Below are 14,334 nucleotides of genomic sequence, written 5' to 3'. Positions count from 1 at the left end.
CTCATGACTTTTGCAACTTTATTAATTTACTAGCACTCCTGTTGTAGTATATTGATATCTGCTGCTGTATAATTGCGTGTAACTGTATGATTGTTAGTTGGTTTGGGTTTTTGCCTTCTAGGGTGTGAATTAAGTTTTCCCTGGAATTACGGCTCGATTGCTTCTGGACTTTTCTAGCTGTCACACTCTACAAATACATTTGTAGTTTATTTAAATTTTGCTGTAATTTGTTTAAAATTGTTAGTGTGCCGATTGGTTGTTTTGGTCTGGATTTTACTATGGTGCGACTTAGGTTTATTCTGGAGTTACGGCTAATTTGCTTAGTTGAGTTTGTAGCTGTGGTCTGTTAGCATAGTACTTCCCCACCTCCCCGCTTGTTGCATTCTCGCTTTCCGCCCGTTTTTTCCCGTCTTTCAGTTGAATTGCGCGCTAGTCGCTCAACTTTTCAGTTCAGTCCAACCACTTCGCGCGCCCGTCGTCCGATCTGCCGCTCTGTTCGTTTTGTTTCCGTTTTCGGCGTTCGCTCATCCTTCCTGCCCCGTCCGTTTAATTGCCCGTTGTTCGAGTATACACTCCAGTAATTAAGTTGTGATCATAAGATGGAGCTTGAAATGATGGCTCAATTTAAGGGAGCATAGTAAGCTTGTCGCGATGTGGACCAGTTGGCTCAGTGGAGAGCACAAAATTGTAATCATTTAAGAGATTGTGGGGTCGCAACCCGCAAAGGTCCCAAACTTTACTCTCACTATAACGGTGTTGACATTGAATCAACATAACGAGCAAAGAGTTGCTCTAATACCCGTTTTGTGCTTCATCCACCGGCTTTTCATCGCCAGTCGACTGTCTCGCTGTTTATTCTCACATTGCTCACAAGCACGTTAGACGATCTCCCACTTCTGTTACTCACTTTCGCCGAGTAATTCATTACTCGGTAGCTCGTTTTCTGCTCTTCGGCGTCGTGATTATAATATCGTCGTCATTTGGTTCGGCAAAATCCTCATACCACGTGTTTGTTTGGAAGTTAATCTATATCGCGAAATTAGAAATGTCAAGATCGTGGACGAACACAAAGATGTAACGTCCACAAAGACATCACTGACGCCATAGATCGGAAGGAAAGAAATGTTAAAATTGAGTGCTTGATTTTAACATAACAAATTTCTTCAGCCAGCTAGTACATAAAAATGAAGAACTCTAAGACTTGGCGGGTAAAATCGAGAATCCAGATGCAATTCATCCTCTCCTTGAGCAAGTGTTGAATGTTGTATCTAAGAAAAATGATAAATTCTTGCTTGCGGCTAGAAGCTATATTGAGTCAACTGTGGACCGAGATACCGGATGCGAGTTCTTTAGTCTGCATGATTAGTCTAAGAGAAATTCAGGCAGAAAAACGTCAACAATATCTAGCCGGCGTAAACGTAAATTTCTCATGTCAAAACTAAAACGCGAAGAGGTTGAGAAACAAGAACAAGCTGTCCTGTGCCTCGCTAAACAAATACACAATATTGCCATGCGGAAAAAAGAGCCTGAAATACAAATAACCGCAGGGCAGCTTGTTACAGCAGATTTAAATGAAACCGAACTGATGTATAATCGTTCCTTGTTTAGTCACCACTCAAGTGAACTAAATTTACTTAAAGATAGGGGCTCAAATAGAAGTCAGTATCTTGTTCAGGATTGGGTAAATTCGTTTCCACTCGGAAATTCGTTGACTGCCGCAATTGAGTTAATTTTGTCTCGTCCCGGTTCACTAACTGTAAACCATCCCCTTTAAGATACTGCGTTATTGATCCCCCGAAAACCCAAGTGGTGTTGCCGGCAACTTAAATCATCTTGAAATGCCCTCTCAGTACACACGACCAGGAGTTGTACTTTCTATTGCTCAGCAAGTGTCGTTTTATCGTAAATACGTCCAGGCTCAACTGCAGCAAGCTGTCAGTGATCGAAAAGTCAAAAAGGCCCATATTCCCTCAAGCAGTGGTTTGGTTAAACCAGTGAACCAAGTAGTAACCGACTTGAAAAATGTCGCACTCTCACTTCTTCGGGCCGCCTATGCAACCTCCCCGGCCACAGTCACTTCTTATGGCACCATCGAACTCAAACAGTTTTGTACCTGATTTTTCATCAAAAACACAGGTAAATCAAACCATGGATCAACCCGCTAATCAATTGAGACCAAAAAGATCTGGTATGCGCGGACAGTTGCATCGGACAAACTCAAGTTTGCACAACAGAATCCACCTCAAAATAATATTCTAAACGCAACACAACTCCCTATCACATCCATCCCCTCCCGCACATTTTATCTCAATCTGCGAACCCACACGTGTACCTGCTGCCCAAAATGTGGCAACATCAATTAGTTTAATCCCGACTTCCCGGAATTTCGCCTGCAATTCAACCAATTAATAATCAACAGTAACCCTGTACGTTCCCATGCAGCCCCATGATACCGTATCCCACCACACGGAAACCGTATCCCACCCGCAAACGCCAGTCATGTGACAAAAAGTGCAACCGTTTTCAGCGTTTTCAAAGGACAATACCACCAAGCACTGCTAACCCCGCCGTCTGCCATTCCATGTGGCAATCGACTTTTCCACAAATTGCTATAAGTAACCACGCAGCAATCTGTAGTATCCCTGTTAGCTGACACCATAACTAGCAAGAGGGATAACCAGCTACCACAAGGGAATTCCTCCCATTACAATAGCGATCCCTCTACAGTGGCACGAATGGTGTGGTCATTTTAGAAACGCAATTGACTCTATGTCTCTTACTGACATTAAACTGAAATTCTTTAAGACCCTCAAAATTGGTAAAGCTAAAACAGCTATAGGTGAGTTCGCCTACTGCGGCGCAATATACAAAGACGCACAGAGGATCTTAGAACGTAATTTTGGCGAACCACAGGAGTTTGTAAGTGCCCTTTGGGACAAACTCAGCAGCTTTCCACTCTTGAAGATGCACAGTAGCGATAACAGCTTTAACAATTCAAGCTAAATTTGTATTCTTGTCGGTGTCTTTAAACGCTCTCATACGATTCTGATTTAAAGTGTGCTGCACGTCTCAACACTGCTGTACAGAAGCTTCCGCCAAATTTGAAGGAGTCATAGTGACTCTTTACTGTTAAAATTAATTGAGTGAAACCTACTTTTCTGGATTTTAACGACTGATTAAAGGAGAAGGCCGAAGCGCACAATTTAATGAAGAGTGCCGCCATTAAAACCAAAACTGAGGATTTCATCAACGCAGTACCCAAGACAAAAGTAGCATTGAATGTATTTGCCTCAAATACGCAAAGGAAGAGTCACCAGAATTTGCAACAAAAATCGTCAACATCTATCCCAAGCTGCATTGTATGCAAAAGCACCCATTCGCTGTGGGAATGAAGTGTCTTGAAAGAAACGATTCCTACGAAGAGATCCAAAGTGGTGGCCAAGGCAAAGCTCTGTTTCTCTTGTATGCGTGGTAACCGTATGATTAGGCAGTGCCCTAGTCCCCGTAAATGTAGAAATAATGGTTTCAGCTCGTAAATGTAGAAAATATGGTAAATGTAGAAAACCGCTCTTATAACACCTTACTTTACTGAGCTGAAAATGTTTTTTTCAGCTAAACACTCAACTAGCAACTTAAATAATTCGAAGTCAAATATATGTTGTAGTAAACCATCCACCGGTCAACAACAACCAAGCAAAACAACCACTTTGTCTTCTGTCAACGATGTCAAAGGTCTCCTTCAGGGGACAGAATTGCATTTAACTGAATCTTCTGGCACTAGTATCACGGCGTTGGTTTTCTGCTATACCGCCTGCAATAACTCTTGGGTTGCCGATAGTCTCGCAGTTAGACTTGGTTTGCAAGGTACCATACTAAAACTGACCGTCAAGTTTATAAAGAGAGAAGAACTAACAGACACAAAAATTGTTCAATCCACTGAGAAACCTCATGAAGATCAAGCCTCCAAAGCATTCACTGTGCGTCCCTGTGTGAGGGAAACTTTAAATGTAGGTTCTAATATCATAGGTTTTAACTCCATGCAAGAAACAAACCTACATCTTGCTCTCCGAGATCCAGAAAGATTTGGAGACCTTCAGATAATATTTGGACAGGATGTCTACCATGCCATGCGTCCGTTATTAGAGTACTTTAGAGCCGACGAAAGGTGCTCACCGTTCGCTGTTCGCTGGCCCAAATGTTGCTTTTTATGGTATGATATGGAATCGTACGTCGCGTACAAGCAGGTTGACCCACGATCCGCAGCGGATGATCGCGCACATGAAATATTTGGAACAATGATTTTTCATAGTGGCCAAATAAACGATGTCTGTATACTGTGTGCCGAAGATAAAATCCAGCTCCCCGAGAACTATGTTTTGTCACTAGTTCAGGTTAAATGCCTCAAAAAGCGGCTCTCAAGAATTTTAATAGACATTTACGCAAGAACCATCAGTGAATACCTTGAAAAATGTTATCTAACAACAGTTCCTGACGCTCACATAATCGATCAGCGGTCGGGAAAACAGTGGTACCTACCACATCATCCCGTTATCAACCCGAACAAACTGGGGAAATGCGTAGGGTAATAAATGGTGCAGCGAAGTTCCACGATACTTCTCTGAACAATTCTTTGCTCACTGGCCCCGACTTGCTCCAAACCTAATTCATGTACTACTCAGGTTTCGTCAAATTCAATTTGCCGAGTCCACAGATATTGAGGGTATGTTCCTCCGGGTTGATGTCCCAGACCATGACCAGCCAGCACCGCAATTTTTGTGGCAGGATGACCGCACAACAAATGTAGTAGTGCATCAATACACGCGCCATATTTTTTGAAGACTTGCCCACTTACGCTAACTATGCATTGCCATGCACGACCCGAGACAACATAGGTCAACACCAGGAGGCAACCAAAGCCCTCCTAGAAAATTTATAAGCGGACGATTACCTGGACTCGGTGAATTGCCTTGAGAGGGCTCTCAATAGATCGAAGATATTGGTGCATCTTCTCCATCTAGGTGGTTTCAATATACTAAGTTTGTAAGCAATGTACCAAATCTGGCTGATCAAATTGATGGGTCAACGCCGTTCACCGAACCAAAAGTTATTGCATCATCTAAATAGGAAATTTGGCATGTGTTAGGGTTGAAATTGGATCACAACAATGACACCCTAGTTGTGAGATGAGTTACCTCCAGTAAAGTAATTAATCTGAATTACAATGCTTGGTAATGAGGTTACTTTCTAAAGTATTTGATCCCATTGGTCTAGTGGCACCATTTACAGTTAGCGCGCGACTGTTACTGAAGAACATCTGGTGTGTAAGCTGGCAGCATTGGGATGAGACGCTACCAAAAGACAGTGTTTAAGGGTTTCTCGAATGGAGTGTAGAACTATCCAACCTTGCCGAAATCACTACACAAAGGAGCTAAATTTTGGAAACCTTCAAACCCCCGGAAAAACATATGTTTGGCAATAAATTGCAAGAAGATTTCAGTGCTGTTGCATTGCTCTGAGCTCGAGTGACTAATTCGAGTGGGTCCCAAACGGAGCTTGCGTTTATCCTGGATAAAGCTCGCGTAGCACCTATTAAAGTCATGACAGTTCCAAAGCTGGAACAAATAGCAGTGCTAGTGGCCGCTCGATTGAAAAAGTATATCTGTCGAGCTCTCGCATTCAAGGTCAGCAAGGTGATCATGTGGACCGACAGCACTAATGTCTTGCAATGGCTTAATTCTACAACCAATCACTCAATATTTATTTAAACCGTGTTTGCGAGATCTTAGAACACACTAATGTGGACGATTGGAACCGCGTTGCCTCAAATGATAACCCGGCAGACGCCGGTATTCGTTGTATATAAGTTGAAGTTTTGCAATCAAGTATCTAGGTTAACGACGCAGATTTGCTAACAACCACACGATTCCCGTTCGAACCAGGGACTGAACTGCTTAATAACATCAAACTCGGTATAGAAACCAAAGAAAATGATAATACCAACACATAATTGGCCGCATCCGCAACTAATTCAAATAAAGATCCGCCAGCGCAATTAATCCCCTTCGATAAAGTCAGTACTTATAAAAAGTTCCTACGGATAACAGCATATATACTCCGGCTGTTACCCCCACGAATGCTACCATGATATCATTGGTAGAATAATAGATTCCACTGAGCTTGGGGAAGCCGAGCGTCATCTTCAGTTACCCTTCAAAGATACCATGGAATTGTTCCATTTCCAAAAAAAAGATCTCCTGAAGAACGAATCCGTTAAACCGTGTTGCCGTTTTCCCTCCATTTTCACCTTTCGTCGAACCAAATGGTCTTATCCGTTTGTCTGGCCGCATTAAACGGTTGGTCAAAGTTGATTTTGATGTAAAAAAAACCTATCGACTTAGACGCTCGCCAGGTATTTGTAAAACTATTTCTGTGGTATATGAAAGTAAAAATTTACCATCAAAGCGTTGACTATCGGGGGGCTAAACAACATGAGCGTTATGCTATCCTCAGACTAATATCCTCACTGAATTCAAATAAAGCTGGCTGTGTTACATGCAGAATGTTCCAATTTGCCACTATTCTACCCGCCATGGCTGACTTTCCTGTAGAAAGACTTAAATTCAATCTCCTCCGTCTAACGACACAGGAATCGATGACTTTGATCCATTTTACGTCACCGTTTGTTGAACTACCGAGAAGAAATGGGGATTGCTCTTCAATTAGTTGAATACGCGTGCTGTCCATGCAGAAATAGTCCCAATCGTGGACGCTAATTCGTGTGTAATGAGCAAGGAGTGGTTTACCTCTTGTCGACGAACTTCTAGCGTGATTTGGACTGATAATGTTACTATTTTTCTCGGTGCGGAGAAAGAGCTCGGGAGTATTGAAAAATGAAAGACCATCAACATTGCCGCTGGAGTTGCCCACAAAGTCATTAAGTGGATTTTCAACTCCCTTATTGCGCCACACAGAGCTGGCATCTGGGAGAAGCTATTCCTTTTTAAGCGAATATTTTACACTAGCCGTGCTAATTGTCGCTTCAGTGACGAAGTTTTTGAATTACTTTTATGTCTAGAAATATTTGTGAATTTACCGGAAATGTTGACCAGATATTCATGTGGACATATAACACGATCGTTCTTTAACGGATTAACTTTAATGAAAAGAAAACAACATTTAATGCACACCTCGTTTGCGGAACTTTTGAGTATACCAGCATTGACCAATAGAACCACGTCACAACTAAGGATAATCCAGTTGATGCTGACACTCGTGGAATGTCTGCCGAAGTTTTGCAACTAAGCAGTTGGGAGAAAGGTCCTAATTCCTCAACTAATCCAAGTTTTCCGTTCGTACCGAACAAAGAGGACATCAATAACAGCAATCTTGGCGTCAACAAAGCGGTCACTATTGAAGACAATGTATCTTTGGTCAAATCAGTTAAGAAACAGACAACTCCCTTTCCGTCAATTTTACCGTTTGATAAGTTTAGTTCTTATCAGAAGTTCATTCGTATACGTTCTCCGACTTTTACCAAAACCCACCGCTAACCGCAACCTCGATGGTAGCATTTATGACCCTAGTGAACTTGACGAAACGGAGCGTCATCTACAGTGCTTGTTGCAAGGAGAGTCTTTTGAAACCGAAAGGAACAGCTTTGACAGAAAGTCTTTGAAGCCGACAACCGAATTGCTCCACCTTCGCCGTTCCTTAGTTCAAATGGAGTAATCAGTTCCTCTGGCAGCATCCAGCGGTTAATGGAACCTGGGTTTAACGTAAATTAACTATTCAAGTTAGATGCACAACACCCGTCTATAAAACTGTTCCTTGAATACACCCATATAAATCTTTACTATCAAGGCGTTGAGTACAAGGATCAATTGTGCAGGAACACTATACTATACTGAAATTAAGATCACCATTACCCTTCATCAAGCACTCAATTGCGCTTCTTGACAATAAATCTGTTAAGTGGACAACCAAATTGCTCCATATTTGCCTTCACTTAGTTCAAATGGGCTAATCCGTTCCTCTGGCAGCATCAAGCGGTTAATGAAAGTTGGGTTTAAGGTAAAGTACCTAATCATCTTAGATTCACATCACCAGTCTGTAAATCTGTTCCTTTAACCCACCCATTACTATCAGGACGTTGAGTACCCCAGATCATCTTGGCAAGAACACTTTACAGTACTGAAACTAAGATCACCATTGCGCTTCATCAAAGCCACCTGCTTGAGGTGAGACATTCGAGCTTTAACTATGGAACCAATCATGTCTGATTTTCCTAAAGAGTGACTTGCTTACCAGGCTTGACTTTTCACGAACACTAGGGTCATCTACATTGGACCGTTATAGGTAACTGTCTGCCGTACTACAGAAAAAAGGTGGGGATTCTTCTTCACTTGTCTTAGCACTCGCGCAGTCCATGTTGAGATAGTTGCGTCCAATGACATCAGTTCTTGTGTTATGGAAGTTGAGCGGTTTGCGCCAAGTAGGGACATACCTGCCATGATTTAGTCGAACAATGGCAATAACTTCATGGGAGCGGAGAAAGAACTCCGGGAAAGTATTGAAAAGTGGAACGTTGTCAACATTGCAGCTGAGCTCGCACAAAAAGGTATAAAGAGGATGCTCAGTCCACCCAGCGCAACCACATCATAGTGGTAACTGGGAGAGCTTGGTACACAGCTTCAAGCGCGTGTTGTATATTAATTTCGTCACGCGTCGCTTCACGGATGAGATGCTGCATACTTCCTTTTGTCTCGTGGAGCATGCTCTCAATTTTCGTCTTTTAACTCCCGTAAGGCGATTTTAACGCCTTAACGCCCAAACAAGTCGTTTAAGGACAATACTTTACCGGTATCCCGTCTCTTGTTGATGATATTGAATTTGACCATCGTAAACGTTACGTCCGTTCGCAATTGTACGCTAACGCTATTTGGTCCTGTTAGATCAAAGATTACGTACCGACGATGAAACGACGTTCTAATTGGCCGACGCCTGCCGAGCAACACCCTACGACCGGTGAAATGGTTTGGGTTGTTGAGGAAACGAACCCTAGGGGTTACTACCCATCCGCTCTGATTGTGGAACTCCGTTACGGCTCTGATAGAGTTGCGCACTCCGCCATTGTACGTACGTCGACCGGTTCACTCGTCCGCCCACTTGTAAAAATTGTACCACTTCTCACATCATCTGATTCCGAACCGGAAGATGTTGCGTAAAAAACGATCGATTTTTAAACAATCAGAATTGAGTACTTCCAGTCTTTAAAATAAGAATTAAATACTTTCTAATATAAGTAGAAAGTCCGGAAAAAGTTCATTTAACGTAATTTTAAGTAAATATAACCACGACACGTACCAATTAAGGTGGTTTTTGACTTAATATTTCATAGGTTCTTTAGACGATTGTTGACCGATTATGAGCCGATTTTGACGCCAATGAAAGCAGACTAAAAAATCTGTCAAAGGGGCATCAAAAAAAGACTTTGCCTCTTAGACACTGGTTGCTATGATCATAACGAATGCTAATACGTGTCTTGATCTCCAAAAATTAAACGTGCTTTGTTTATATGGACAGTGTTGAAGCTAACGTTAATGCTGATACGTTGCTTGCAAAGATTGAATTGAAACCTGAATTCGGTAGACTGTTGTTTCGAATATCTACAATTGCAATTCTAATATACACGTATTTATACATGCAATTCTTTTAGGATAGATTGCGTGTAGTGTCTTAAAAAATTTGATTCATTGCTTTTTGTAAATGGCGTTTTAGTAAAAGACTAAAATGGTATTTAGAGACCACATAAAACTTCATACTTCTTTTACACAAAAACCGTTACTGTAATACAGCAAAAATAGCCTTTTTACAAACGAGAATCAACTGGCTGTATTCTGAGATTACTATTAACATTTTTCGAAGAATTGGTCAGAAGTATATATTGGATACAAGTGTATTAAAACGGATTAAAACTTTATAAACTATGATTATAAAATTATGAAAAAAATAAGCCACTATTAATGCCTCTGGTATTGGAAAAGATTGCCAATAAAGTTAATAAGTCTTTTCATAAAGTCGACCTCTCAACTGGGGATGGATGCTTTAAAATGATAATGCTGCTGAATGATTGCCAATCATTTAGTAGCTATGGAAGACTATGGATATTTTAAAATGATAGAAAATTGATCAATTTCACAATGATTTTGTTTAATAAAAAAATAGGGATATGTAACTTTCTCATCAGCAACATTGTCTACATTTGATGCCATCTACGAACGAAATTTTTGATGAGGCTTTTTAAAGGTAGCTTTTATTCAAAAACAAGACTATTGCCCATCTTTGTGAGTTTTAAACATTCAGTCATAAAACCAATGATTATTCCATAAAATAAAATTTCTTCTGCGTTAAAGCAAAGAAAAATATATTCCAAATACATTTTTCTTTGCTTTAACACAGAATTTTATTTAATGGAATAATCATACCAAATGAGTCAATTTTGCTCAGAAAAGCTATATTTTTAATTATCGGATTAAAGTGTAATTGTAAAAGACCACAAATTTTTTGTTTGATAAGAATGCACGGATATATTTCAACAAATTAAAAATAAGTCTCTTTATCAATTTTTAGTGTTTGCTCTCCATGCGTAGTATAACATAAGTTGTCTCAAATAAGTTTTTCAAGACTGTTGAAACATTTTTCGAACTTCTGCAAAAAAAAAATTGGCAAAAATGACAACGCTGACCAGTGGCAAAATTAAATGTGGGCTGTTTCGTGGGCTGTTGCAAAAACTTCAAATCCAAAAACACTCTATTCAAGATAGAAATTTAAAATAGTACATATGTTCAAAAAAACTTAAATTTGTTTTCCGACAGGTGCATTACGATGCAGAGGTATACCCAAATCGTCACGGGCAGATATGCCCGATTTGTGTATCTCGTGTTCGTTTTTACTATGTTAGTACATTGAAAGTGGTACAATATTACGGAAAATAGCTACTTTAGCAGAAATCGGCAAATTGGAAGGGAATATCGTATCCCGTGTTCGCAAAAGTGTCCTAATTTTAGCCGCGAAATACAAGTACAAACTCAATAATCTATTTTTCGCGCAAGTTGTATCACGCATCCGCTCAATTTACGTTTGGATTTTTTGCACGCAATGTAGCTCGATTTCGCATATAATACGCAATTAAGCCTAACTTTATTACTACTTATTTAATTATGCCTTACTTACTACTACTAGTAGTACTTTTACAACTTTATTACTACTTATAGTACTTTATTACTACTTATTACTACTTATTAGTACTATTTATTACTACTTATTAAAATTGGCCAGTCCCACATTGATATACAAAGCCTTTGATATGCGAGGGATTTTTCGGAAAAAAAATCAGTTTTTGTGTTTGCATGTCTTTAAAGCACTTTAAAGCTTTGAAAGCTTCAATTAAATCTTTATAAAAGTGCTTATTGCATTCTCAAAATGCGCGGGAATAATAGATACCTAAATTGAGCGGAAACGTACTACAAGATTTGTTACCTACTTTTCGCACCGAATGTTATTTTATTTCGCAAAATTGGCGGAACCCCTTTTGCGAAAAGTGAGAAAAGCGGAAATTTTGGGGTATACCTCGGCATCGTAATGTGTCAGATAGAGAAACTTTATAAACTATATACATTCTCCCGCCCACCACTCAAAAACACGCTACTATGTAAAACTCAAAAAAACTCTAAGACGCTACTATGTAAAAAAAAATGCGTCTGGGCAGATATATGCCCACTAAGCTGGGTGTGGGGGGATAATAGATCCAATTATTCTCGAAACACAACTTGCATGTTCATGTTTGAAATCTGGCTGTGTATATAGGTTTCTATAAAGTAACTGTTTCTTCTGCTTGAAGAGAATTGTAACCAAAAATCCGTTTAGGTTTTGTCCAGTAAACTTTGTCCCAACTTAGTTGGTATAATGTTGAAACAAATTTAGAAGTATAAGGATGCATATAAAACAATGAATGATCGAGTTATGATACCGAATTCACATATCCGGTTAAATAGGGCAGGCCTCAAATACCAAGATAAGGCACTTCATATGCAATAGGTTGTTACCTAGATTGTTGCATTGCATTGATAGCATTAAATATATGCAACCAAATTGCGCATTAAATATGCCACTAGCTTTGAGTTCTGCACGAAATCAGTTCACTTTACCAAAATTTTGTCACATGTCATGAAATATAGAGTGGATTTAAGCTTTAAAATTTATTATATGTCATTAAAAAATCTTACTCACCCGAGCAACTTAGTGCCTTGACGCAAGGGCGCTCGCACCCGGGAAATGAGCACAAAGCACAAGGGGACCATTCTTTGCTATATTTTTAAAGTGGTTAAAAAATTTAGATATGATCTGGAACCATTCAGCTGGTTCAGTTGCTCCTCATCAGAACCAATGCGACCGTTCATTAATAAGATTATGTGCTGGGACGACCAACATGTCCCCAAAAGTTCAAAACTAAAAGAGTCATTTATTATTTGTGAAAACAAGCATTACGTTGCCAATGTCCAAAAAGGCAAGACAAAATTTTTGTTCTGTGGAAATGAAACCACCATTTTGAGCATAAAACTAGCCTATTACTTTACTGCACGGGTTTTATTAGTAATTATTTGAGATCATTTTCAAAGATTAAATTGTTCTTGTGAACAGTGCTATGAGTAAATTTAAAAAAAACCACTGAGGCTGTCTTATTAATCCCAAATTAGCATCGAGAGGGTACCTTTCTGAAATTTATCACCAATTATGCTTCTTTTCCTTACGGTAATCAATCGTTTTGCACACACTCTTACAACTCTAATCTTAAAACAATGATCGTGGAAAAAACACGACATTGGCCCGTAATAAGCGGTGGAAAAGTTGTTAAAAAGGTTACATACAACATGAAACTAAAAGCATCTTAAATCAAGTTCCAAAAGAAAACCACTGAAGAGATTCATTATTTGGATTGAGAGAGAAGAGAACAGGAGAAGTCAAAATAAGAGAGGTCAAAGTAGGAGAAGTCGAAACAGGAGAAGGAGACAAAATCAGGCAAATCTCTAGAACTTACGCAAAAATTTTTGAAAACAAAAAGTATCTGAGTCGTGTAAACCACTAGCTGTTATTTGACGACTCAAAAAGTTTGATTATACCGCATCAGAAAACATGAATCACCAAGTAAAACCAATTTTGGTCAGGGACGATGAAATCTTAAAAACTGAAGTTAAGTTGCAGCGATTGAAGAAAAAACACTCTCTGAGAAACCAAAGTTTTTTCAAATTTCGTTTTTTCACTCTTCTGGAAGTTTTACAACACCTTAAGACTAATAAAGTGAGAGCAATTCTTTAAAAAAGTCAAGGCCCTAAAACAATTCAATATCTTTAATTTTCAAATAAAAAGGGAAGGCCAATAATATATTTTTGCAGTTATTGCTATTACAGCAAATTAAAAAACTAGATAACTTTTACAATAAACCCATTTATGCACTTACGAAGCGTGAAAAGCATGCGGAATGATTTAAAGATTGAAACCGTTTCAAAATTTTGAGCCCTCATTTCTCTCCATGATATCAGAAATTAAAAAAAAATGATTCATTTAATTTATAACAGCTTTCTGATGATACGCCTTTGTTTTTCTTCGCTAAAGATATAACTCGGTAACGAATAGCTTAGTAGTAAGAAAATGGCTTAGGAGTAAAAAGTAGGACTGGTATGAAGTTCCAGCTCGGACGTTGGTGGCAGAGCAAATCAGGGCTGAATCAGTCTAGAGACATTATTTTCGGATGGCGAGTACTGTTAATGTTCTAATTAACAGGGACTAGTCTTCATTTCTTATTAAACTTCACATGAAAATAAATGTCCTCATTTTGACTCCCCTCGACAGAGTTTGCCATATACGCTATTAGAACTTTCACGTCGGTACTTGTAACATTTAATTTGCGGAGCACGTCGTTATCCCTAAGCTATTGTGTTAATTACCTACAATTTATCATTCAAATAAAGAGCGTATATATTACTGCAGTAGTTATCAGTTGTACGCAATAAAAGTAAGACACCATGCTGCTGAGATAGAAATTCGGCGAATAAGTAAATTGCAGACTGTCCAGGATAACTTTAGCCTGGGTGAACTCCATGACCTCAATATTATCATAATAAAGAAAAACGGCATATAATGAAGCTCTAATGTTTCTGGAGGTTTCAGTACAAAATCAAATTATTACTCTTGAAATGTGCTGATTTAGCGCTGAAATTTTGTCAGACCCAAGTCCGGGTACGCCCAATTCATTGGGAGTTCGAGTGCCAACAGTAA

The 14,334-nt window shown here is 39.3% G+C and overlaps 1 protein-coding gene across 1 annotated transcript in view; it reads right to left on the bottom strand.

Moving 5' to 3' along the window:
• Positions 1 to 11,995, bottom strand: part of LOC142336163 (2-Hydroxyacid oxidase 1-like) — a 78,054-nt gene extending 66,059 nt beyond the window's left edge. The window contains exon 1 of the mRNA XM_075384774.1: positions 11,975 to 11,995. The gene's annotated coding sequence lies outside the window, so the exon portion shown is untranslated. The remainder of the gene's footprint in view (positions 1 to 11,974) is intronic.
• Between the last annotated feature and the right edge of the window lie 2,339 nt (positions 11,996 to 14,334).

This window comes from Convolutriloba macropyga, chromosome 3 (assembly GCF_964194025.1).
Source record: "Convolutriloba macropyga chromosome 3, txConMacr16.3, whole genome shotgun sequence".
In the NCBI taxonomy this organism is placed as follows: domain Eukaryota; kingdom Metazoa; phylum Xenacoelomorpha; order Acoela; family Convolutidae; genus Convolutriloba; species Convolutriloba macropyga.
This window is presented reverse-complemented; position numbering and strand designations above follow the sequence as displayed.